The following is a 26,980-nucleotide window of genomic DNA, read 5'->3' as shown; positions in this document are numbered from 1 at the left end:
GTGTATAAAATCACGAGGGCATAGATGGGATGAATGCGCAAAATATATTTCCTGAGGTTGTGGAGTCAAGAATTAGAAGGCGTAGGTTTATGGTGAGAAGGGAAAGATTTAATAGGAAAATGTGGTGCAACTTTTTCATGCAGAGTATGTTAGGCGCATGGAGTGAGCTGGCTGAGGAAGTAATTGAGGTAGGTACTATAATAACATTTAAAAGACATTTGGACTGGTGTGTGGATAGGAAAGGTGTAGGAGGATATGGGTTAAACATGGCATCTGGATTTGGCATAGATGGGCATGTTGGCCATCATGCACGAATTGGGCCAAAAGGCTTGTATCTATGATACGTTGTACCATGATTTGGTCAGTATTTTGAGCAACCAATTAATAATTAATGTATTGCTCTTTGCATGTTATAAATTGAAATGCTGCATCCATTTGTTTTGAAGACTTTCTATAAAATTAGTCCACATTCAGAGCTTGTGTTGTCCTTTGTTTTTCCTGTCACCATCTGCTGCTATTACTTTGATTACACAATACAAGAGCAGCTTCGAGATGCCTTTTTGACTTGTTTAATGTCATTTTACCACTAGCAACAGTATATCTTCATGCAGTGAGAAAGGTTTATCATGATTGGAGTAAATAGAAATGAATGTGAAAGGAAGTCTTCATTTAATTACAAAATTACAACTAATGGCTATTTCAATTCTTCAATTCAATTATTGGCACACTTTATGATGCTGCTTTGCTATATTGCATTCATATTGCACATCACCAGGTTGCTTATGTGTCTCATTTTGTTAACAATTTTGCATTTGCACCAAATGATTAGATATAATTGTTAGTTGTTTCACTTTTATCGTTTTGTAGAAGGTGGACAAAAATGTACAAAATGGCAGAGAATAGTATCTTAGTTACACAACCCTTACTGACCCTTTCATTTATTCAATGTAGTTGAGAACCGTTCACTTAAAATGTTCAACTAAGACTATTTAATGATACCCTTCCACCAAAGAAGCATCTGCAGGATTCAGATTGATGAGCCATCATGTAAGCAGGGTTTCTCCGGTTGTTGGTATTAATAGCAGTCCAGTGTGACAAAATATTTCTTTATGCTTATACCTTTTTTATTCATTTTATAATGGCCTGGATTTTATTGCAACATCTCTGAAATTTCCAATTAAAAGAAATCAAAATTATTTCTTGAGTCTTATTTGAGCAAGTCCAACCTAATCTGCAGATATAATGGTGATTTTCTTCTTCCCTGAATTTTGTGATGCGCAAATGCTTTAAATTTGTGAACCAATAGAATCCAATGGCACAGCACAACTTCATATGACTCCCAAGCATTTGAACTGAGAAATTCAAACACAAACTGGACACAACCCAGACCATCACACAAACCAACCTCCATTCTATTGACTCCATTTATACCTCACGCTGCCGTGGCAAGGCCAGCAGCATAATCAAGGACGAGTCGCACCCTGGCCACTCCCTGTTCTCCTCTCTCCCATCAGGCAATGGTATAGAAATGTGAAAACGCACACCTCCATATTCAGGGACAGTTTCTTCTCAGCTGTTACCAGACAACTGAATCATCCTCGAAGGGCCGAATAACCTACTCGTGCACCTATTTTCTATGTTTCTATGTTTCTATCCTACCACAACCAGAGAGCAGTGCTGAACTACTATCTTCCTCATTGATTACTCTCGGATTATCTTTGATTAAACTTTGCTGGCTTTACCTTGCACTGAATGTTATTCCCTTATCATGTATCTGCGTATACACTGTCAATGGCTCAATTGTAATCATGTATTGTTTTTCTGCTGACTGGATAGCATGCAACAAAAGCTTTTCACTGTACCTTGGTACATGTGACAATAAACAAAACTGAAACTGATTAGCTGAGTTCCTCCAACACAAGATTTTTTTGCTCCAGATTCCAGCATCTGCTGTCTCTTGTATCTTGACATGATAATTAACCTATTTTATTTTAAAGAATTAATATGATAATGATATAGTAAGATGTTTATACTTAATATTAAAACAGATCTCACATTCAACTTATGGAAACCTAGACTGTTATAAAATGTTATGAATATTTCAATGACTCAATTAACCACTTTAAGCAGAGTGGCATTTCAATTGATTTGTTCAAATTAGCTTCCCACATTTGTCAGTATAACAATATTATTTTCACTGATATACTTTGAGAATTCATATGGCTGAGACACGAGTGACCTAGTTTCTGGTCAATACAATATCACAAATTATTTTGGTTTAGAGATACAGTGTGGAAACAGGTTCTCTGGTCCATCGAGTCCATGCCGACCAATGATCACCCATAGACTAGTCCTATCCTACACGCTATGGACAATTTACTTCATAAACTGGTGTAGATTATTCTCAAAAAACACATTTTCCATCCAGAATAATTTAGTAGATGCAACGTAATTTGCCGTTGAGGGAATACAGGTCTGGAGCACATTTTGGGAAAAATGTCAAAGAGTTGAGCCAGAAGCTATGGAATCCCTAGATTTTTAAGCTGCATCCATGTCGGATATGAAAGATTGGTATTTATGTCTAATTATGCCTAATTAGACATGTCTAATATGTCTTGTGTTTACTCACAGAAGGAAGCAGCAATAGAGAGTAGTCCTAGACATCCAAAGGTAGATAGAATTGGTCTCCAATTACTCTTATCAATTTCAAGAGGTTTAATCAGGATGCATCATACCTTTGTTTGGCAACTGCTCTCCCCAAACCACGAGAAATTGTTGCTATAGCCCATTTCATCATGCACACCAGCCTATCCTAGCCCCCCCCCCCCCCCCCCATCTCCATGGACTTCATCTACACTTCACACTGCCTCAGGAAAAATTGCTCAAGGCAAAATTACACCCAAGTCATCCCCCCTTCTCCCCTCTCCTTTTGGATGGAAGATACCAAAGTGTAAAAGCATGTACCACCAGGTTTAGACATAGCATCTTCCCTGCTGTTATGAGACTATTCAACAGACCTCTCATAAGGTAAAGGGCCTGTTCCACTTGGGTGACCTAATCGGCGAGTTAAAAAGAGTGTCTTCGACCTTCCAGCTCGAGGGCCCTCACCTGGAAAGTCTCGAGCTGGATCGAGCGTCCACGCTGAAACCGTGAGCTGGATCGACCAACCGCACATGCGCACACACACAAACACATCGCGAAGGCGGGGGCCAGGGAAAGTGGAGGAGCGCTGTCTGAACAGCTGCACAGTAATGGTAAGTCTTTTAGAGAGCGCGGACGGGGGGGGGGGGGGGAGAGAAGGGGGAGAGAAGGGCAGAGTAGGAGGGCGAAGGGGAGAGAAGGGGAAAGAAGGGATGGGTGGGAAGGGGGGGGGGGGAGATGGAGTGGAGACACTTTTAAGATGTTTTAGAGTTTAGCGGGCATTTTACCTACCGGTAGGTCTTCCTAGGTCCTGATACTCCAATGAGCCAATCAAAATGCCCGGTCAGCGAAGGAGATTGCCTACGGCTGCCCTCGACTGCCTGTAACTACATAGCAACCCCACTCCACTGCACTGCGAGTTAAAAAGAACCATGCCGACCAAATCTTACTTGCGGAAAATTTTGGTCACGAGTATTGGGGAACTACCCTCGAGCATGGAGGAGAGTTCCAACCACCTCATAGGACCTCCTACGACCACATGTCGACCATGCTGTGAGTTTGAAGGTCAGCGACACTCTTCTAAACTCTCAGATTATGTCGCCCAAGTGGGACAGGCCCTTAAGAGCATTATTCCAATCTCTGAATCCACCTTGATGTGGTCCTTGCATTAAAAAAAAATCCATATTTTCTCTGTAGCTGTCACGCTATTCTGCACTCTATTCCTTTTTCTCGTGGTGCTTCAAGTTGTACATGTGTATGATTTAATTGAATACATACGTATGATTTGTTTGGATATCATACCGAACAACGTTTTTCACTGTATCTTGGTACATGTGACAAATTAACCAAAAAAATATTTTGAATACAGCCAAGGAGTTTCTCTATCTTTTGCTTTGTATGGAATTCAATTGGAAAAATCTAATGATCTCCCAAGAACATCTATTTCCTACTTGGCTTCAATGCCCTCACCAGCTCTTTTTTGATCTGCATGTTCCAGCAAAATAATGTTGACACACTTGGTGATGACTGACTCTAAGCGGAGATGTTAGTCATTCTCAGCTGAGCTATTTACATTTCCGCCTACCTTCACTTGAAAATAAATATGTTTCCTTTGAGCAATTCCTGCCTTTGAGCAATTCCTGCCTTGAGAAATGACCAAACCGAAGCAGCAAATGTCCTTTATAGCCCCATAGAAATAAAAACATTGTTGTTCAGGCAAGAAGCATCAAGTGTAGCAGCCACTCAAAATGTCCTCTAATTTCTGACTTCTCTGAGCAATGATTTTGAGATGCAGATAGACACAAAGTGCTGGAGTAACTCAGTGGGTCAGGCAGCATCTCTGGAGAAAAGGAATAGGTGACATTTTGGGTTGAGACCCTTCTTCAGACTGATACTGCCTTTCCACTGACTCTCAGTCTGAAGGAAGGTCTCGACCCAAAGGGTCACCTATTCCTTTTCTCCAGAGATGCTGCCTGACCCACTGAGTTACTCCAGCACTTTGTGTCTATCTTTGGTTTATACCAGCATCTGTAGTTCCTTCGTTCAAATTTCATGGTGGAAGTGGATGGTGTGAGGATGGCAAAGGTGGAGAGATCTCCAAATTTGGGTTGAGTTAGGTTATAAACTGGTGATAATTTGCAAGGTGTGATTATATGCATTCATTTTATGATAACTCTGACGGATATGTCTTCATGTCTATTCATCACTTCACACTGATAGAATACTTATCCCCTCTAAAATGTTTCCAAAATTGATGCCATTTTTCAAAAAAAATCTAGACCTTCGCATGGACTATAAAGTGCATTGGGATAGCTTGAGGGCATGGAAAGATTATATAAATCTCAGTTTGTCCTTTCTATCCCAGCTCACTGTCAGAGAATTCCATAAAATTTTGGTTAATGACATTTTTACAGTGACATTGATACTTACAGGGGATGGCGGAGTTCTGCAGTCAGCAGATTAGAAAAATAGTCTTCCTTCCTTCAACAATATCCAATAACCTGTGAAGTTTTTTTGCAATGTTGTCATTTAATGAGGCCATGCGTGGCATCAGGTTTACTTTTAGTGGCTTTAATGCTGGCAGTCCCCCTCATCATATATGGAATAGCTTTGAGAACAGGCATGGGATCATGAGGCCTGATTAAGCTGCATTCATTAATTCCAATACAAGCAGCATTATTGCGATAATGCCACTTCTTCACGATGATTTCTCAGTTGTGCTGATTGTTGATGAGATATTTCAGTAGATATTCAATATTGTGAGTTATTAGCTCCCATTAAAGTTAGCTGCATCTATCTTTCTCTTTACACAACCTATTGTATTTGTGTATGACTTGATTGCATTCACGTACAGGTCCACCACTAATTTTACTTCGGAGTCACGTGAGTGACTACGTGAAGAACCCGCTCAGCGCGCAGGCGCGTCATTACGCCAGCAGTGCAACAGCGGCTGCCACGGGAGTTAGGCTCTCCCGTTACAGAATGAAACGGACCGTCAGGTGAGTACCCTGAGGTCGGGTTTTCATTTACAGGTGAGCCTTTTTCTGCTTGTGTTTTTTACAGGCAGAGAAAAAGGCTCTGGAACAAAACTGTCCCCCGTTTTCCCGTTGGGGAGGGGGGCAGCAACAGGCGGTAGGAGCGTTACCCGGTGTTCCGTAATTCCCCGACACCGTGCCGCGGCCAGCCCGCTAGTACCTGAGCAGCGGGCTGGACGCATAGCCACTCGAGAGGCATCCGGCAGGTGTTCCCGATGTTCCCGGGGGGAGAGAGAGCCGCCTGAGCCGCCTGAGCCGCTGGAGCGGCTCACGGAGCAGGTGCCTGCGAGACGCGCTGCTAGAGGGGCGCTCTCGCTTCTACAAAGCACAAAAGCTCCAGAAGAAGCTCCAGAAGAAGGCGGTAGGAACAATTACCGGGCGCTCCGCTATCCCCATCACCGCGCCGAGCCCAGTCCCGCTAGTGCCTGAACTGCGGGCTGGATGTCTAGCCATCCGAACAGGCATCCGGCCGGTGGCATCCGATTCGTCGGACGGGGACATGTCTCCACCTAAATGGAGGAGAGACAGCCGCATGAGCTGCATCCAACAGCTATTGGAGCAGCTCCAGCGAGATGCGCAGAAAGAGCGCTCTCACGGAGGGAGGTCAGGCACCCCCTCCACAGTGTTTCATGCACTGCCCTCTGCTCCCTCATTACTGGAGGCTAGCATTGGTGACCAGGGCTGGGCTGGTCTGGAACAGGGGCAGGCGGACAAATTCGGGAGTATGCCAGGGGTGCAGGAACATGAAGAGCTGTTGGGTGTGATGGACTGCTTGTAGCAACCCCATGGGCTGGAGCACCGCTGGAACCAAGAATGGCGGCCAGTATCAACCATTACTGGAAAAGGTGCTCGCTGAGGTGCTGAAACAACACAGCACCAGTAAACGGTGAGGCCCTCAAAGTAAAAAGTGTCAACAGCCAAATCTGGGGGCATGTGGGTCACACATCCCGACCCAAGAACTCAAGCTACAGCGGATCCTAAGGCTCCTGACGTCGGCCATCACAGCCTTTGCTCGTTCCGTGGAGACCACGGAGATGGATACCTGCCAGCAGGATGTGCTGGCATTAATGTGTACCACACAATTTGAGATCAACAATCTCCGGAGGGAAACATAAGACCTGCCCTCAATCCCAAATTTGCTGGCTTGTGTAAAGCCCCAGCTGCGGAGACGGACGCGCTGCTATTTGGGAAAGATTTCAATAAAAAACTGAAGGAGATGCAGGAAGCATCAAAAACCTTCGGCCTAATGAGGGCAGGCCCCGGGACGAGCAAACCAAGACCTCCGATACCCAAGCGGCAGCACCCCACGGCATCCACCAGTCGACGTCCGCAATATGGGACTGGTGAACGCTTGGGGTCCGCACATTATCCCCAAAGATCTTTTAGATCAGGGCCCGCAGCGGACCCTCTGGAAAATGCGCCTCCCCCCAACATCGCCAGCACGTCAGAACAAAATCTTCAGGAAAATGAAGAAACAGAATCGCCAATAACCATGGAGGTAGGTGGGTCTGGTCCCTACCAGCATATAGAGAATAAGGGTGCTTTATTAACAGGGGGGAGATTACACTTGTTTAAAGAAGCATGGGGTATGGTCACGAGTGACAAGTATATACTCAACAACATTACAGGATATAAATACAATTCATGTCAGAAAAAACGCCGCCAGTTCAACAATGGCCCCAAAGGGTATTTCTCCCTCCGTCAAAGAGAAACGTGAGGGACAAGCTGAACTGGTGAGACTTATCATCGAAAAGACCAAACATGAACCTTTGGAATTTGTATCGAATATATTCACTAAAACCAAAAAAGATGGTGTCTGTCGCATCATCATTGACTTAACATCACTAAACAAATTTGTTAAGTATATACATTTCAAAATGGAGACATATGTTACTGCCAAACAACTGAATTCCAAAGGACACTTCATGGCAAGCATTTATCTTAAAGATGCTTACTATCTAGTACCCATATACAAGGATCATCGCAGATACCTAAAATTTATCTGGATGGTACAAAGCATTGCCCTATGGGCGAACTTCAGCCCAAGATTATTCACCAAAATATTGAACCCAGCCATGGCAATACTAAGAAAACAAAAACATATTGTCATGGCATATCTGGAGGATATGCCGATAGTAGGGAAAACGATGGAATTGGCTGTGGCAGCAGTATCAGCTACAAAACAGCTCCTCGAAACTCTGGGGTTTGTCCTACATCCAGATAAATCTAAGTTGAAGCCATCCACTATCATGGACTACCTGGGCTTCACAATTAACTCAGTCCATTTGACTGTTACCTTGCCAAAGGCAAAAATGGTTGAATTAGCACAATCATGCAACAAATTAATGGTCAACGAGCGACCAACTATTCGACAAGTAGCAAGAGTAATTGGGGAAATGGTAGCAGCATTTCCGGCTACAAAATTCGGACCTTTGCACTATCAAAAAATTTACAGAGAGCAAAGGTACGGGCAATAAAACGACATACAGGTCACTATGATCGTGTCATGAACTTACCCACTGAAGCAATATCAGAGCTACAGTGGTGGGCAGAAAACGTTTGGCATAGTTTCAGCCCTATCTTTATCACTAACCCCACTTTAGTTATTCAAACAGATGCCAGTGCTCAAGGCTGGGGAGCGACTAACTCCATATCCAGCACAAGTGGTAGATGGACTAAACTAGAGTCATCATTACTACTTACACTGGGCATTAACTATCTAGAGATGTTGGGCGCCTTTTATGGTTTAAAAGCATATGTATCTAATATGCAGCACTTGCATGTTCGGTTACAAATTGATAAATACTACGGTGATGGCTTATATTAACCATATGGGTGGCATAAAATCATTATCATGCGACAAATTGGTCAACATGATTTGGCAATGGTATGTCGAAAGACATATTTGGCTATCAGCTACTTACCTACCAGGTAAGCTAAACACCCATGCCATGAGAAAATTAAACGCCTGGGTTGCAAGTTTGAACAGACCTTACCTGGAACTGGGATTGTCCAAACAAACCATCACCACCATGTCGGCATCCCTTCGAACATCCACCAAGAGGCAGTACTTAACCAGCATCAAAAAAGGGAGAAGTACTGCCAGGAAACATGGACAACATACGCAACAGCTACAGCCACCAACATACTGGAGTTCCTGGCCATCTACACCACGATGTAGGGATCAGCTACAGTGCCATCAACACAGCGCAGAGTGCTCTTTCTGCTTATCTCAAACCAGCGCCAGGACAACAGGCGATGGGATCCCATCCACTGGTGGTAAAACTGATGAAGGGCATTTACAATATCAAGCCCTAAGCCCAGGTATACCCATATTTGGGATATCAGTGTGGTCCTGACATATCTCAGGGAATAGCCACCAGCCAGATCCCCCGGCCTCGAGCAAGCTACACTAAAGACGCTCATGTTGATGGCACTTGTATCCGCTCAGAGGGTCCAGTCACTACACCTATTGCGACTGGACAACATGATCACAGCTCCAGACCAGATCTGTCGTTATCCAGCGACTGGTCAAACAGAGCAGACCAGGAACACCTAATCCAGTCGTGGCTTACCCACCAGAACCACGGTTATGTGCCATGACCCACCTACTATCCTACATAGACACAACCAGAATATTCGAGGGAGATGAAAAGCCTTGTGGGTCAGTCACAAAAACCTTATGGTGGGGTACGAGCCAAACCATTGCGAGATGGCTCAAGCAGGTGCTAGAAACTGCTGGGATAAACACTAACATGTACAAATTTTATTCCACCAGGGCAGCATCCATGTCAACGGCTAAAGAATGGACATGCCTATAGACCACATCCTGGCTACAGCAGGATGGTGGGAAGGGAAAAGACTGTTCAGAAATTTTATAATAAGCCGTTGGCAAAACCTGGTTTATTTGCAGTAAAGATTTACGAACTGCAAATATTTAATTTAAGCCCAGGGGAGCAACTTAATTCTTTGTTGTTATTGTTTAAAAAATACCATTGTGTTTTTCTACAAATAGACTCATTGGTTCATTACGATAACACTTCCTCCCTCAAGAACTTCGGCAGTGAGTGAAATGAAACTGTTACACGGTTTGAAATCACAGAGCTTTGAAATCTTCACGTAGTCACTCACGTGACTCCGAAGTAAAATAGTAAGATTAAACGAGAACTTACCAGTTTGAAGTTTGATCTGTATTTTATGAGGAGTTACGATGAGGGTATTACGTGCCCTCCGCTCCCACGCTCATTATATGGATCAAACTAATAAATTGATGTCTCCTTATCTTTACTATGTTTACTTCAAAATAACTGTGTCTATCTGTGATTCCACACCGCTGCTTAGAAGTATGCCGCGCCTGCGCGCTGAGAGGGTTCTTCACGTAATACCCTCATCGTAAATCCTCATAAAATACAGATCAAACTTCAAACTGGTAAGTTCTCGTTTAATCTTACTATTTTACAACACCCTTGGTTCCTGAGCCTTGCTGTATTATCCATTTTGTCGGGCCACCAGAGGTCGTGGCTTTGGGGCGGGGGATGGAGGAGCCACTGGCCTACAAAGTTGGTCGTGGAAGTCGGCAATGGGAATGGATCTGCTGGCTCTGGCTGGGCTGGAGTTCCAGAGTCCCGACCGCAGGTGGCAAATTCAATGTGCCGATGAAGCAAGTCCCGATGAGGTCAGGATCAACTGTGTCGCCCAGCCTAGGTGCCACATTTTCGGGGTGACAATGAACCAATACCAAATAATGAGCCAAAATAAAGGTGAATTGCATTGCGGTTGGTGCGGATATGAATGTGAACAATAATGCAGCAAGTGAAACTATCCGAGAAACAGCAATAGGCCTGTCCCACTTAGGCGATTTTTCAGGCGACTGCCGACGACTGTCAAGTCGTACTGAAAAATCGGCGACTGCAACGGCGACTGTCAGAGTGTGCAATTGGATCCTCGACCACAGACCACAGTCCAAACACACACACACGCACTACACACATCGCTTCCTTCACCAGCCAGTTATGCAGGCGGGGGACAGGGCAAGCGCGGGGAGTGCTGTCTGAATGAAATTCACATGATGCAAAGCCAATGTGATACAGACACACTCCACGATGAACTGGAAGGTTGGCGCTGTAATTAAGACGGTGAAAGCACAGTGTACGGGAAGGGTCACTTAAGACATTTAAAAGAGAGTGAAGGAGGGGGAGAGGGGGCAGAAGGGGGAGACGGGGTGGGGAGACGGGCTGGGGAGAAGGAGTGTAGACAACTTTTAAGAAGCCAGAGATATATGGCTGTGAAGCTCGGCGGACAGTAACATTACCGGTTGGTTATTCTTGGTTCTGAAAACTACTGTTTAAGTTTTGTTTCCCCCAATGAGCCAATCAAATTCATCTGTCAGCACCAGCTACAACCTACGACCTCCTGGTGACCCACTACCACTGCACCTACGTCACGAGAATTCTCGCTAATCTCCATGGCCTCAAAATTCTGGTCGCCGCTAATTTTTCAACATGTGGCGACCTTGTGGCAACCTCATAGTCTCCTGTAGTCACCTAAAAAGTCGCATGTGGGACAGGCCATAAGGGATGGCACAACAAGGGAAAGGCAAGCTCCCCTATTTGCAAAATCTGAATGGAAAGATTGGTGGAGAATGTGGGCCCTGCAGACATAGTCAGCCAAGGAAGTCAATGCTAGATGATAGAAACTCAGTCAATTGAGACTTAAATGTAAACATTCAAATGTTTTACCATCCCTTTACAAACGCTTCACTGTTTCAAACTCCACATTCATATCATTCAGCTTTCACATACTGCCATGTCAACAGTCAAGAGTGTTTTATTGTCATGTGTCCCAGGTAGGACAATGAAATTGTTGCTTGCTGCAGCACAACAGAATATGTAAACATAATACGGAACAGGAGATAAAAGTACCATAGACCATATATATACGCAATAAATAAACAGCCAAAGTGCAATAGGCTGTTATTGTTCAGAGTTTGTTTAATGGCGAGTTTAATAGCCTGATGGCTGTGGGGAAGAAGTTGTTCCTAAACCTGGATGTTCCAGATTTCAAGCTCCTGAAACTTCTTCCCGACGGCAACGGAGAGATGAGTGTGTGGCCAGGATGGTGTGGGTCTTTGATGATGTTGGGAGCCTTTTTGAGGCAGTGACTGCGATAGATCCCTTCGATGGTGGGGAGGTCAGAGCCGATGATGAACTGGGCATTGGTCACAACTTTCTGCAATCTTTTCCACTCCTGGACGTTCAAGTTACCGAACCAAGCCACGATGCAGCCAGTCAATATGCTCTCTACTGCGCACCTGTAGAAGTTCGAGAGAGTCCTCCTTGACATACCGACTCTCCGTAATCTTCTTGGGAAGTAAAGGCGCTGATGTGCCTTCCTTATGATTGCATCAGTGTGCTGGGACCAGGAAAGATCTTCGGAAATATGCACGCCCAGGAATTTGAAGTTCTTGACCCTTTCCACCATCGTCCCATTGATATAAATGGGATTGTGGGCCCCTATCCTACCCCTTCCAAAGTCCACAAACAGTTCCTTAGTTTTGCTGGTGCTGAGAGCCAGGTTGTTGTGCTGGCAGCATTTGGTCAATCGGTGGATTTCACTTCTATACTCTGACTCATCACCGTCAGTGATTCATCCCACAACAGTGATGTCGTCGGCGAACTTGATGATGGAGTTTGCACTATTTCCGGCTATGCAGTCATGAGTATAGAGTGAGTACAGCAGGGGGCTGAACACACAGCCTTGTGGTGCTCCCGTGCTGATTGTTAATGAGGATGACACAGTTCCACCAAGACGGACAGACTGTGGTCTGTGGATGAGGAAGTCGAGGATCCAATTGCAGAGGGACCCAGATCTGAGTGCTTGGTAACCAGCTTGGAGGGGATGATGGTATTAAACGCCGAGCTGTAGTCTATGAATAACAGCCTGACGTGAGTTTTTGTTGTCCAAGTGGTCCAGAGTGGAGTGGAGAGCCAGTAAGATCGCATCCACCATTGATCTGCGTGGAGTTAAGCGAACTGCAGTGGGCCGAGGTTCTTGTCGAGGTAAGAGTTGATATGCGCCATAATCAACCTCTCAAAGCACTTCATCACCACAGATGTTAGTGCCACTGGTCGATAGTCATTGAGGCACGTCTCCTTGCTCTTCTTGGGCACTGGTATTATTGATGCCCTTTTAAAGCAGGTGGGAACCTCAGACATATTGGGCATGGATGCTCAAGAATTGGGTTGGGGACAATATTCTCATGCGAGGGAGAGGTCGAACTTCAGTTCTGTGACAAGACTATCTAATGAAGCAGCCTACGAATGATATATAATGGATGGAATCTGTGGCATATTGTCAGGTTGCCAGAAAGCCTGCCCACCATGTCAAGATGGATGAACAATTCGGCACAAACTAACATCCTGGAGTTGTTTGCACAGAGCTGATGTGAGAGCTAATGTCTTCCAGTGCGCGAAGGAGGACAACTCCAATAGTTGACTTGCGGTCATAACCATCACTTTGCTGGTAGCTATCTAGGCTTCCACAGCTGCAGGTAAAGCGCAACTTCTGCCATCACGTTTACTGATTGCAGTGATCAAAGGAACTTGGAGGGTATCACTCTATCAAATTACTGACATAGTTGAGGTGCCCAGTCAAGGAGGAAGAATGGGCTGCAAGGGGATTAACTATCTGTGCTATCTCAGATGGACAGCATTCATCCACAAATCTTCCTTATTTTTCTGTCAGGCAGTCGGTCACCCTTCCAAAGATGTAGGGTTACCCCAGAGTGAGTGGTCATAATTCTCTGGTCAGCGATCCCTATCACGAAAAGACTGCAGCATCCACCAGCCAAGCAGCATAGAAAACATAGAAACATAGAAAGTAGGTGCGAGAGTAGACCACCAGGTCCGTCGAGCCCGCACCGCCATTCGCTCATGGCTGAACACTAAACAGACACACTTACCCACAAACAGTAGACACAAGACACAGAACACAAGACACTACCCTCCCCTTTATACCGCTATCACCCCTCTCCACCCCAAGAACCTCGTGATCTCCTGGGGGAGGCAAAAAACCGGATAAAAACCCAGGTCCAATTCGGGAAAAAAATCCGGGAAATTCCTCTCCGACCCCAATCCAGGCGATCGACACTTGTCCAGGAGATCACTCAGGTCTTACTATACTAACCATACCTAGGTCCATATCCCTGCCCTCTCCCCATAGCCCCTTATCCCCTTGGCAGCTAAAAAACCATCTATTTTAGTCTTAAATATATTTAACGTTTCTGCTTCCACTGCTCCCTGGGGCAGTGAATTCCATAAATTAACCACCCTCTGGGTGAAGAAGTTCTTCACCACTAGAGGAAGCCCATGGAAGATGGGAATCAAAGTACCATTGCTACTTATTAAATTGTGTTTTTGAAATGATCTACTGCACCATGCAATCTGACACTTTAAGAGGAGTCTTGACCCGAAACGGCACCCATTCCTTCTATCCAGAGATGCTGTCTATCCTACTGAGTTACTCCAGCATGTTATGTCCACCTTCAATGTAAGCCAGCATCTGCAGTTCCTCACTACACTTTAAACAGCTGATCACTCTGCTCAGAGGTACTTTAAACTATTTAAATGCCCTATTACAGGGTTCAGCAATTTACATTGTCTACTATAAGGAATCAAAACTCAAGATTTCAGGCTATGAATAAATCATTATAAAAGCAGACTATAGTTAATCAAGATATTGTTAAATAACATTTTTAATACAAATCACACATATTGATGGAGCCTACAAATTTTATTGATTACAATTTCAAAACTTAGTCCAATTACACAAACAGGCATAGATTTACATCCTATGATACAATATAAATCAGCTTATAATGAACATAGCTGTTTATATCTGTCATAGTTTTGTTTCTATTGACTTTATTGGAATTGAAATTGGAGTGATGTAAAACATGCTACCAATTCATTGTTACATAATTGATACAACGAATAACAGGTGCTGGTTTACAAAAAAGGACACAAAGTGCTGGTGTAACTCAACAGGTTAGGCAGCAACTCTGGAAAACATGGATAGATGACGTTTCAGTCAGGATATTTCTTCATGTGTAGGAAGGAATTGTAGATGCTGGTTTAAACTGAAGATAGACACAAAAAGATTGAGTAACGCAGCGAGACAGGCAGCATCTCTGGAGAGAAGGAATGGGTGAAGGAACTGTCTCGACCCGAACGTTACCCATTCCTTCTCTCCAGAGATGCTGCCTGTCCCGCTGAGTTACTCAAGCTTTTTGTGTCTATCTACAGGATACTTCTTCAGATTGAAGAAAGGTCCCAACGCAAAATGTCACCTATTATTATTCTTCAGTGATGCTTTCTGACCCGCTGAGTTGTTTCAGCACTATGTGTCCAGCACTATGTGTCCTTCACTGTTAAAACAATTTGTACTATCGCTCAAAAACAACTAATTTATATTATGAAACAATTAATTTGTGCAAATGATGAAGACATGGAAAATAATCAGTCAGACTTTAGAAATGGCTAGGTTGGTAATTCTGTCAAGACAATATGATAAATATGTGCATTGGCTGCCCATGTTAAAGGAGTCAATTAAATGTTAATGTGATATGTTCCTTCTATTAAGAACATAAGAAATAGAAACAGGAAATTCAATAAGGTCATGGATATTTTGATACTAGCATTCATTCCCTTGATTAGCTTCCTATCTCACAATCAATAATCAATAATTCTGTCTGGAATATATTCAATGAGTGAGTCTCTACAGTCCTTAGAAAGCAAAGATTCACTGCTTCTAGGGAGAAGAAATTTCTTCCATTTTCAGTTCTTACCTTGATTGTGTGAATTCAAGGTCTAGATAGCTCATATATTCCAAAGAAAACATTATCCCCAAATCTTCCTCTGAAGAGTATTGTAAGAATTATTTCACGTTTTAACGATACCACTTCTCTTTTTTCTGAACACTAGAGTCTATGGGCCCAATCTACTTGATCTCCCTTTCCAAGCATCCCATGAATATTTGTTGCACTCTCTCTAATACAACTGTATCCTTGCTGAGATCGAGCGATCAGATTGTTATGTTATTCCCCTGTCCCACTTAGGAAACCTGAACGGAAACCTCTGGAGACTTTGCGCCCCACCCAAAGTTTCTGTGCAGTTCCTGGAGGTTCCCGGAGGTTTTTGTCAGTCTCCTGACCTGCTTCCACTATCTGCAACCACCGGCAACCACCTGCAACCTCAGGGAACCGCACGGAAACCTTGAGTGGGGCGCAAAGTCTCCAGAGGTTTCCGTTCAGGTTTCCTAAGTGGGACAGGGGCATAATACTTCAGCTATGTTTTCTCAAGAGCCGTATATAATTGCAGCCAGATTATTTTACTCTCATGCTCAAATCCTTTTACAATAAAATGCAAGATAAGGATTTGTCTTCTTAAATGCTCGCTGCACCTATATGTTAGATTCCTGTGATATGTATGAGAACACCAGGTCCCCCTGAACACCAAGACCTTTCAAACTTAATTTAAAAACATACTTGACTTTTCAGCAATGTTCTGTACAGACTCATACCTTTCCACATTATATTCCATCTACCATAATTTGTTCATTCATTTAGCATGTCTCTCTGCATTCTTATCAACACCAGTACTGTCAATCAACTTGGATTACACTTGATCTTCTCATCAAATTATTGATATAGAAATGTTCAAATGCCTTCACAATCTTTGCATTTCTGCTTTTTTTGACAGAAATCAGAAACTTATATTCCCTGGTGCCGCAGTTTTTGAATGAGCTGAACTAAAATAACCAATCTAGTTACCGGGTGGGGTTCTGACTTATCGCCTTCTATTGTTTGTTTGAAAATACCGCCTTCATGAAAATCTAACCATGAAGCAAAATTAAAGTAACAATTGTTAAAATCAAATGCCCCCTTCCTCATTAAGTTCCACAATTTGTCAGCACTGCACTCATTCAATGGCACAGAATGTGCTAATAGACACCAAAAATTGGTTTCCCACTGTTTGGAGTTGGATTAATGTTCCAGGGGTGATTATGTAACGATTAAGTCATTTAGGAAACATAAAGTGAGTAAAACAGCAGATGAATGCTGATTAACTTGATCCTTGCAAGTAAACAAGATCCACATAATGGGTAAAAGGATTAATTAACATTTCTATTTAAAGGCAAAATAAACACACATCACTTTACATCATCATTTCTACAAGCAAGTTAGAGCCAATACTATTATTAGCAATGTATGGCACCGACTTTTTCAAATATGAACTCATAAAAGATCACCTGTTTACTACGCTGCATGAAATTGTGGAATTTTCCTACTTTAATGATTGTTTTTACTTCCTAATGTGTTTAGATTTCAATAGATTCTGTTCAAGCTGTCAGCCTTTCCATGGATGGGCTATAATGGTTATAATTCTGGTCCTGAGTACAGTGCTGGATATTGCACTTCTACCTGAGGCCTCCTAATTCTTTATTTCTTGATATTTTTTTAAACAATTGCAGTTTCTTTGTCACACTTTACTAATACTGTTCCTGATTTGTATTTTGAAGGGTCAAAAGTCGAATTACCAATTAGCTTCATATTAGCTGATATTATTGAACCCTTGTTTTCATTTAAACTTTTAACTTACTCCCAGAGCAAATATGCCTTACAGAAAAAGCAATGAAGCAGTTAGCTAGTATCTACAGTAAATCTAATAGATACTCTGCCCACATGAAAGGTGATTCCAGCTTCTTTTTACTCTGGATTTGTATTGATGTCAGTTACCTTTCTGTCAAATACCTTTTCTTTAAAACCATTATCGTGCCACACAGTTGCACAGTAAGCGAACAATTTCTTAATTGTGCTGTAAAAATGTTCTATTATGTTGATATATTAAACTATAAATATACCATTCAAAATATTTTGTTGTGCCAACTGCAATTAGTCATGCAGAAATTGCAGAAGCTGCAATTGTTTTGCCATAATGTTGAATAGAAAATCTATTTTGTGTTCACAATTCAATACATACAGTTTAGGTCACTTCGGGGCTTGTCTAATCTTAATAGCAAGTGGACAGGTGTCTCAAATCTGTGTAGGAAAGAACCGCAGATGCAGATTTAAATCGAAGGTAGACACAAAATGCTGGAGTAACTCAGTGGGACAGGCAGCGTCTCTGGAGAGAAGGAATGGGTGATGTTTTGGGTCGAGACCCTTCTTCAGACTTCTGAGTCGGTGTGTTTCTTTTAACTTTAAATTGAAATTTTAATTAATCCTTTTACCCAGTATGTGAATCTTGTTTACTTGCAAGGATCAAGTTAATCAGCATTCATCAGCTGGTTTCACTCACTTTATGTTTCTTAAATGACTTAATCTCCATTAAGTCATCGAAATTCAGTCTCAAATCTCATTTATTCAAAACAATTTATGCTGTATTCAATTTACGATGGACTTCATTCTCAAGTGAATATTATTGGACCCTCACCTGGGTTAGTAACGCACCTGATTGCACGTTTTTGTGGATGCACGAAGACTTGCCGAGCAACTTTGAATTGGTAGTCTGATCACCATTCTTCTCTAGCTGGTCAGTTCTCTTTATAGTTTGAAAAGATCTACAGTTTGTAGCAGAGTAAATAAAGCAGATCTTTGACCAATATCCTGAGGGGCCCATACTGAAAATGCTCTGGTTGCAAGAGTAAATTTGGTTTCATATATTGACTGAGTAGCTTATCGTGACTAGTAATCATCTCTCCGGATGCTGTGTTCAGCATTTTTACTGCAAAAGCATTTGCAGTCAGGTTGATTGGGTTGAAAAGTGAAATGGAAGCATTTTCTGGACAAAAATCTTACAGCTGGGGATAGAGCATTGGATTTCTCAAATAGTGATTGATTAAAATAAAGCATAATCTGAATTGAAATCAGAAAACAGCAGGGCAGCATGGTGGTGCAATGGTAGTGTTGCTGCCTTACTGCGCCAGAGGCCCAGGTTCAATCCTGATTAGGGGTATTGTCTTTACGTAGTTCTCCCTGTGACCGCATGCATTTTATCCGGGTCTCTGGTTTCCTCCCACATTCCGAAGACGTACAGGTTTGTATGTTAATTTGGCTTCAGTAAAAATTGTAAATTGTCCCTAGTGTGTAGGACAGTGCTAGTGTATGGGGATCGCTGATTAGTGCAGACGTGGTAGGCTGAAGGGACTGTTTCCCCACTGTATCTCTAAAACTAAAAACTAAAACTAAAGAAATGAGTAAAAACCTGTCTATGACATTAAATACGATTAGCTTATTGTCAAATGCAGCAACATGCAATGAAATTCCTTGTTCACATGAGCTCACAGAGTAAACGGTATACATATAATAAAGATAATACAACAAGAGCAAAATAGCAGAATAGTCCAATATTCTAAGGCCAAATCTGAGTTGGGCAAAGGAATATTAAAGTACAAAAGTAAATAGCTGAATAAGGTATATTTAAGAGTGAGTGCCAATATGGAATCTAAAATTAAAATCTGGCATAGTGGAAACGAAGAGACAATTTTGTTCACTTATGTACTATTGTAGAAAATATTCAACTGTCTATATAGGAAATATGTAATCAGATGTAATCTTTTGCAGTTGTCAATTCAATACATTCCAATGCCTATTGACACACACTCCCCAGGACGGTGATAACATTATCCCAGGAAAAATCTCCAAATAATTTTTGTTTTCCATGCAAATAGATGGTATAGGCTCAAAAACATGATATAAACCAGGTATAAAGGAGAATCTCACTCAGCCACTCTCTAAGGTATTGGGACATAGTTAGTGAATTAATCTACCCACAAGTTCAAATTTTTTATAAAGCAAAATCTTGCAGGGTCATGCAGAATTACTGTGTCAAAGTGCCTCTGGAACCTTCTACATACTTTGTTGCAGCCCTGAGAGTGTACATTATATAACACTTTCTTCAAAAGGAAGGTAGAATTAAAATGCCGATTATTGTCTGCAAACCAATGTTAAATAAAACACAGATTGCAAACCTATTTAATAATGAAAAACAAAAATAAATAAAAAACAATCATCTAAATAATTGTTCAACGCAACATGTCTTCCAGGTATTTCAGTCAATAAAATTACCTTTAAGATCTTGACCAAAGAGACTGCAGTTTGCCAGGGCCTGTGGCTGAGGGGTGGTATTCTCAAACTGCAGATCTGATGGAGCAGCCTATGATGTCTTCATAACTGCATTTATAATCAAGTAATCTTGCCATCTTCACTTGTAGCCCTTTTGCAATGTGCCTGTTCCTCTAATATAGGTTACCTTCTTCGGCAGTAACCTTATACAATCTGGAGTATAGACTATACCATGGCTTCTGCCATATCTGATATTGGTCTGATATTGGCTTCATCCCAACCATTCCTCAAACTCAGATTAGTGACAGGTCTCTCCTGCCTCTGTTCTGGCCGGGTGCATGTCTTTTTTGCTATCTTACCTTGCTTAACTATGGTTGTGTTTCAAGTTCTTGTTCATCATCTAGTATGCCTCTGCACAGGTGTCAACATCATCCCATGTGTGGGGTATTGCTAAACGTCAGGTCAACAAGTTGGGACCTGATGATTATGTACAGAAAGGAACTGCACATGTTGGTTAATATCAAAGATAGACACAAAGTGCTTGAGTACCTCAGCAGGCCAGGCAGCATCTTTGGAGATAAAGGATGGGTGATATTTTGGGTTGGAACGTTTCTCAAACCCAGTCTGAGTTACTCCAGCACTTTGTGTCTATCTTGGGGACCTGATGATAATCATGTAACCTTCTCCAGCGATTCTTTCACAGCATTCTCTGCCTTTGCATCACTCTGTGGATTGAGATGTTGAAATGCAATGAGGAAACCAGTTATTGAGCTCCAAATTTGTCAGCTATGAACTGTGAACCACTGATCATGATGAGCACCTTTAGGTGCCATATCTAGCCAACTGATCTTTGAGCTGGTGCATGCCCGTTGATATTTGGGCTCTACAGAGTCTGCCTCCCTGTCATCAGATGCAATTCCCATAGGTCTGAAGTCCTGAAACATTAAGCACTGGAGTAACTTGGTGGGTCAGGCAGCATCTCTGGAGGTAATGGACAGGTGATATTTCGGGTTGGGACTCTTCTTCAAGACGCTAAAGAAGGATCTTGACCCAAAGCGTCACCTATCCATGTCCTCCAGAGATGCTGCCTGATCCACTGAGTTAATCCAGCAGTTTGTGTTCTAGCAAGATTCCAGCATTTGCAATTCCTTGTATCTCCCAAAATATTAACTCTGTTTCTTTTCCGCTGATGCTGTCAGACCTGCTGAGAGATCCTGACATTTCTGTTTTTATGAATGCATTGCATGTTGAAATGCAAGAAAACTATTCTGAAATGGACAATGAAAGAATTGAACAGCTTGTATCTTAATGGACCCTCATCCATAGAAAAAGATTAGTTTTGAATTTTAATCTTGGTTCAAATGTGATAGAAATCAAAGTCCTGAATCTGTCAGCAATGATGTGATGTCATTTAACTGGATAGAATGTATTATTTCTGTATTACAGAGCCAATTTTAATGAAGCTCACAGTTGACTATTTTGCGTGCTTCAATCCGCCTACCTTGGACCAATACAAAAGGAATTCACTTATACTTTGCAAGATAATACTAGGAGCGGCATGGTGGCGCAGCGGTAGAGTCACTGCCTGACAGCGCCAGAGACCCCGGTTCGATCCTGACAATGGGTGCTTATCTGTACAGAGTTTGTACGTTGGTACGTTCTCCCCATGACCTGTGTGGGTTTTCCCCTGGAGCTCTGGTTTCCTCTCACACTCCAAAGAGGTACAGGTTTGTAGCTTAATTGGTTTGGTAACATTGTAAATTGTCCCTAGTGGGTGTAGGATAGTGTTAATGTGTCGGCATGGACTCGTTGAGCCAAAGGGCCTGTTTCCACCCTGTATCTCTAAACTTTAACCAAACTTCATCAAGATAACCAAGGTACAGAAGCAAGAAGCAGATTAAACTGATCCGTAATTTGAAAGCTTCAACCTCCAATCACACTGACATGATCATATTGCCACTCGGTTCTAATCCACCCAGCCAATTTCATATAAATGCAGATTTGATAGAAGATTGCTCTGAATACATTTTTTTTTGTTCTGTTTTCATAACACATCCAGATATTATAATAATATGCAGCTTTTTCAAATTTTAATTACAACAAAAAAACAAAGGCATGGTATGCATCACATGAAGTGAGGTTCACGACCCTATCCAACTGACAATGAATTATCCTTAGCCCTCAAATTTTAGATTGCTGCGATTGGAATTGTCTGTGTAAAATGTAGCCATTGGGAGTCATGTCTCTCAATTGTTTCATAATATGTTTTTTTTCCTCTTTCACAGAAAGTCACAAAACTGCAATAAATTAACTATTTAATTGCACATTTGCATTTTTGTAATGCAGCTCTGCATGATAGCTTTGAATATAAAATAGATACAATACATTTGATGTATACTGGAGGTTTAAGGCAACTTCATTTACTGAAAGTGGTGAAAAGTAATGGCGCAATGCCTTTTGAAAAAGAGTTTCAAGCCCAGGTAAAATAAAACATGCATTAAATCCTCAGAATCCAAAGGTTGATGAAAACATTAAATATTGTTCTATAATGCTCTCTCCCTTTTTCCTCGGTTAACCTTTTAAAACATGATCATATTGCTGATGACAGTTGAAAGGAATTCAACAGGTACATCCAGCCTTTCCCAAACAGCAGTGATGTCTTATGATTTACAATACACACATGGCCAGTGGACCCAGAAAGAATAGATCTGTGAGATGCAAGAAAGTAAATCAACATTATATGAAATGTGTAGATGCTGGAAATTTGAAGCAAAAACAGAAAATGGTTGCAGAATCTCAGTAGATCACAGTGGTGCAGAATCTCAGTAGATCACAGTGGAGCAGAATCTCAGTAGATCACAGTGGCACAGCTGGTTGAACTGTTTCCTCACATCACCGGAGACCTGGGTTCCATTTTGGCCTTGGGCTCTCTCTGTATGGAGTTTGCGCGTTGTCTCTGTGACCATGATCGCTTTTTTCCGGGTGCTCCAGTTTCCTCCCACGCCCTAAAAATGTGCAGACTTGTTAATTGGCCTTTGTAAATGTGTGTGTAGGTAGTCTATGCAAAAGTGGGATAACAGAACTAATGTGAATGGGTGATCGATGGTCAACATGGACATTGTGGTCTGTAGTGCCTCTTTCCATGTTGTCTCTTTCAATTAGTCAATCAGTCATGTAGCGTTTGTGGACAAAGAGACACAGATGCTATATTAGATTGATGACCTTTTTTTTTAATTGGAAATTGAACAGAGTAAACAAGCCTCTCCCAATCTGCAAAGAGAGATTGAGATGGAGAAAGCAGATGGAATGTCTATGAAAGCTGGAGATTGTCCAGGTGACACAAGTGTTCTTGGTGCCACTGAAGCGAAGGTGACCCCTTGCTTTTTAATCACACCTAATCTGCCTGAGGAGGTAATGAGTGAGGAGGTAATGAGGAATGAATTGGAACAGTTAAGGGCCTGTCCCACAATACGAGTTTACCCAAGAGCTCTTCAGAGTTTAAAAATAAATCAAACTCGTGGTAAGTACGTAGAATGTACGTAGCGGGTACGTCGGATCTCGGGACGTCTCTTAGCGGCTCGTATCGCTAACGGCAGGCACTCAGGAAACGCGGTAAGCTAGTGAAATTTTTTCAACATGTTGAAAAATGTCTACGAGAGCCCCGAGTACCTATGAGCGGCTATTACCGTAATTCTCCGAGTTCAAATCAGGGGAAACTCGGGAGAACTCTTGAATTAACTCGTGCAGTGGGACAGGCCCTTTAGATGAGGAACACAGCAGCTGCCAGAACTAGGAAAGAGAAGAGAATATTGGGAATGCCTAACAATTTACGTAGCATCTTTGGAGCGAGAAAATTAGTTAATGTTATAGACACATGACTTTGCAATAGAACTAGACATATTAACATCAGTACTTTTGGATTATCAGCCTGTCCTCTGTAGATTAGCCAGTTCTAATATATGCAGGACAGGCTGGTTATCTGAAAGTACTGAAGTTAATATGGGGTCCTTCACGTAGAAACATGCCCAGATTGAAAATGAAATGCTGGTATTTAGGCTTTCATTAGACTTCATGGGAATAGTGTAAGAAATAAAAGACGGAGAGGTCTGAGTGAGAGTTGGGTTGAGAATTGAAATGACTATAACTGGAATATCAACATCACCCTTGGTGAACAAAAGGAGGTGTTCTGAAAAGTAGTCTACATGCAAACCTATTAGAGAGCAAATATAATATGTAAAACCCCTTACAATTCCTTTTGCAATCAAAACCAGTCCATGAGATTCATGCTTAGATTCAGCAATACGCTTAAAGGGCTTTCTCACGGTGCGACCTGACGCAAGACTTAACAAGAGTTTAACATCGTGGGAACCTCCTGCGATAACAGTACGGCATTCGTGGACCACCGAGGACCTCCGTGGCGCTAACGGCAGGTAGTCGTGTAACTTTGTAAGGTCGGGAGAAAATTCAAACATTTTTGAATTTCTCCAAGAGTGACTTGAGCACTTTTTGGTGAGCGTTGCAACATTGTATGAACGCAGATGACAGTGCGATATCCGTGCGATATCCGTAATGACTCTTGCGGGTACCGTGGGAGCTCCTGCGAATGGTAAACCCGGAAGCTTGACAGAGGGGACATAAGGTGAGTAAAAAAGGTGGTCTCAATATCGCCAATGGACCATGTGTCCATCGAGGACGTCCCACCTAATTGTCATTGTTTGAGAATCTTTTTCACAGTAAGACTTGCAGAGATGCCTCTCAGAAAAGCGCAAAGAAAGGGGTCAAAGAAAGTCAGAAAGTTTTTAGCCATGCAGGTAAATGAGGAGGAGACTCAGCAAGAGAGACAGGTGGAGAGGCAAGAGGAGATGCCAGAGATACCACTGCCTGTGGGCTCCTTGGAGCAGGGAGAGGGTGATCAAGGTGGATTTGAGATTGCCTCCCCAGTAGCTGTTGCCTCCCCAATAGCCTCAGCAGACGATAACATAAAGGGAAGATGGCAGAAGGTAAGGACATATAACTTCAACAGGGAACAAGAGGGGGAATGGTGGAGTGGTACCAATGCAATGAGATTCTCTATGACAAATCCAGAGAGGATTATAGAAATAGGGAGAGAAAGCGCAACCTGCTGGAGACGAAGGCTGCGGAGTATCCCGGGTGCTCATGTGAGTATCTATAACAATATATTAGTTTATGTACAGGAGAACAATTTAATGTTATCCATGATTTAAAAACATACAATGCTACAGATGTAAAAGTGCTGTTTTTGCAGTTACCTTTAATGCATACAGCGCGTCAATGAAAATAACAACCAGCCTGTACTCGAACCAACTTTGTATAGGCATGTCTGCAAATGAGCCAATTCTACGAACGGAGGATATTTATATAGTGTGTGAAAAAAAGTGACATAATTTGTGCCACGTGATTAACTACACTACAGTCCACGATGTTCATTCACGATTAACGGGAAAGATCGGGAGACGGACAAGTCACTCGCACAAATGACAGAATTGCCGAGTACCGTGGGAACTCTTTATCTACCCCCCGTTATATCGTGCGGAACTCGTGCTGGACCACGACCACTTCGCTCTGGTGACATCTTGCATCAGGTCGCACCGTGAGAACCGGCCATTACAATGAGGATCAACCTTGCCTAAAACCAGTCTTGCATTCCAGAGTACTTTCACATGAAGGAATCCTCTACACATGCTGGAAGCCAATTTTTGAAAGATATTTTATCAATTTGATTGCTTAGACAAATGTGCCATTTAAAACTTTTGCCTTTGCTGCCCACAAAAAATAATAATCAGAAGAATCTGTGAATGATCAGCTTGGGATACCAATTTAAATACATTCATAGGGCACACACCTTATTTGATGGGAGTGCTGGTCGCATAAATGAAGATTCCCTGGAAACTAGCATTAGCTAGGCTACTGGAATAAAATTACCACATATATTGTTTTTAAAAGGTGACGATATTTAAGGGCGGCAGAATGGCGCAGAGGTAGAGTTGCTGCCTTACAGCACCAGAGACTTGGGTACGATCCTGACTATGGTTGCTGTCAGTAGGGAGTTTGTACATTCTCCATGTGAGTGTGTGAGCTTTCTCTGCGTGCCGGCGGTTTCCTCCCGCATTCCAAAGACGTGCTTTTCAGTGTTAAATATGCAATTTATATTGAATAAAAATTCTGTTGTTTCACATTTTTACCGATACTTGTATTGCAATAGAGCTATTGAAGGTACAAACAAGATGAATGTCAAAGGTGAATCTCTCATCAGGTTTGTAGGTTAATTGGCATCTGATTGCTGTATACAAGTGATTGCTGGATGGCCAGGACTCGATGGGCCGAAGGGCCTGTTTTCATGCTATATCTCTAAACTGAACTGAACTAAACCTGCTATTGTTCATCCTAAAATGTGGGGTAATAATTTTCAGTATTTTAAATGATGACCTAATAATCTACATATTTTTGTATTTGTTTTGCCTGCAATCATATGAATAAAACATCAAGCCAGAGAGATTCACCATTGACATTCATCTTGTTTGTACCTTCAATAGCTCTATTGCAATACAAGTATCAGTAAAAATGGGAAAAAAATGAATTTTAATTCAATATAAATAGTATATTTAACACAGAAAAGCATTTCAGGAATCTTCACAGGAATATTTGACATCCAACTACAAAAGATGAAATCAAGCAAGATGACCAAATAGGTCGGTTTTAAGTAAAATGTCTGTGTAGGTTGGTTTCAGCATTGTAGCAAAACCAGTTTAGTTTAGTTTAGTTTAGTTTAGAGATACAGTGAGGAAACAAGCCCTTTGGCCCACCGAGACAGCGCCGACTAGCGATCCCCGTACACTAGCACCATCCTACACACATTAGGGACAATTTACAATTTTACCTAAGCCAATTAACCTACAAACCTATACGTCTGTGTAGTGTTGGAGGAAACCGGAGCACTCGGAGAAAACACACGCGGTCACAGGGTGAACTTACAATCTCCATACAGACAGCACCCATAGTCAGCATCGAACCAGGGTCTCTGGCGCTGTAAAACAGCAACTCTACCCATGCGCCAGTGTGCTGCCCAGTTACAGAAACAAAGTCCAGTGTACGCAATGAGAGAGTGGTGAAAAGGCTAGTATCTTAGCTAATGGAAGGATCATTCAGAAGCTTAATAACAGAA

General features: G+C 42.2%; 1 long non-coding RNA gene across 1 annotated transcript; it reads left to right on the top strand.

Annotated features, from left to right (window-relative positions):
* The first annotated feature begins 10,136 nt into the window (after nt 1-10,136).
* Nucleotides 10,137-24,831, top strand: LOC116986120. Its single transcript, XR_004415424.1, has 3 exons — nt 10,137-10,174; nt 11,644-11,646; nt 24,821-24,831. It is a non-coding gene; the product is annotated as an uncharacterized LOC116986120 (long non-coding RNA).
* Nucleotides 24,832-26,980: the final 2,149 nt, after the last annotated feature.

Source organism: Amblyraja radiata, chromosome 23 (genome assembly GCF_010909765.2).
Source record: "Amblyraja radiata isolate CabotCenter1 chromosome 23, sAmbRad1.1.pri, whole genome shotgun sequence".
NCBI lineage: Eukaryota > Metazoa > Chordata > Chondrichthyes > Rajiformes > Rajidae > Amblyraja > Amblyraja radiata.
This window is presented reverse-complemented; position numbering and strand designations above follow the sequence as displayed.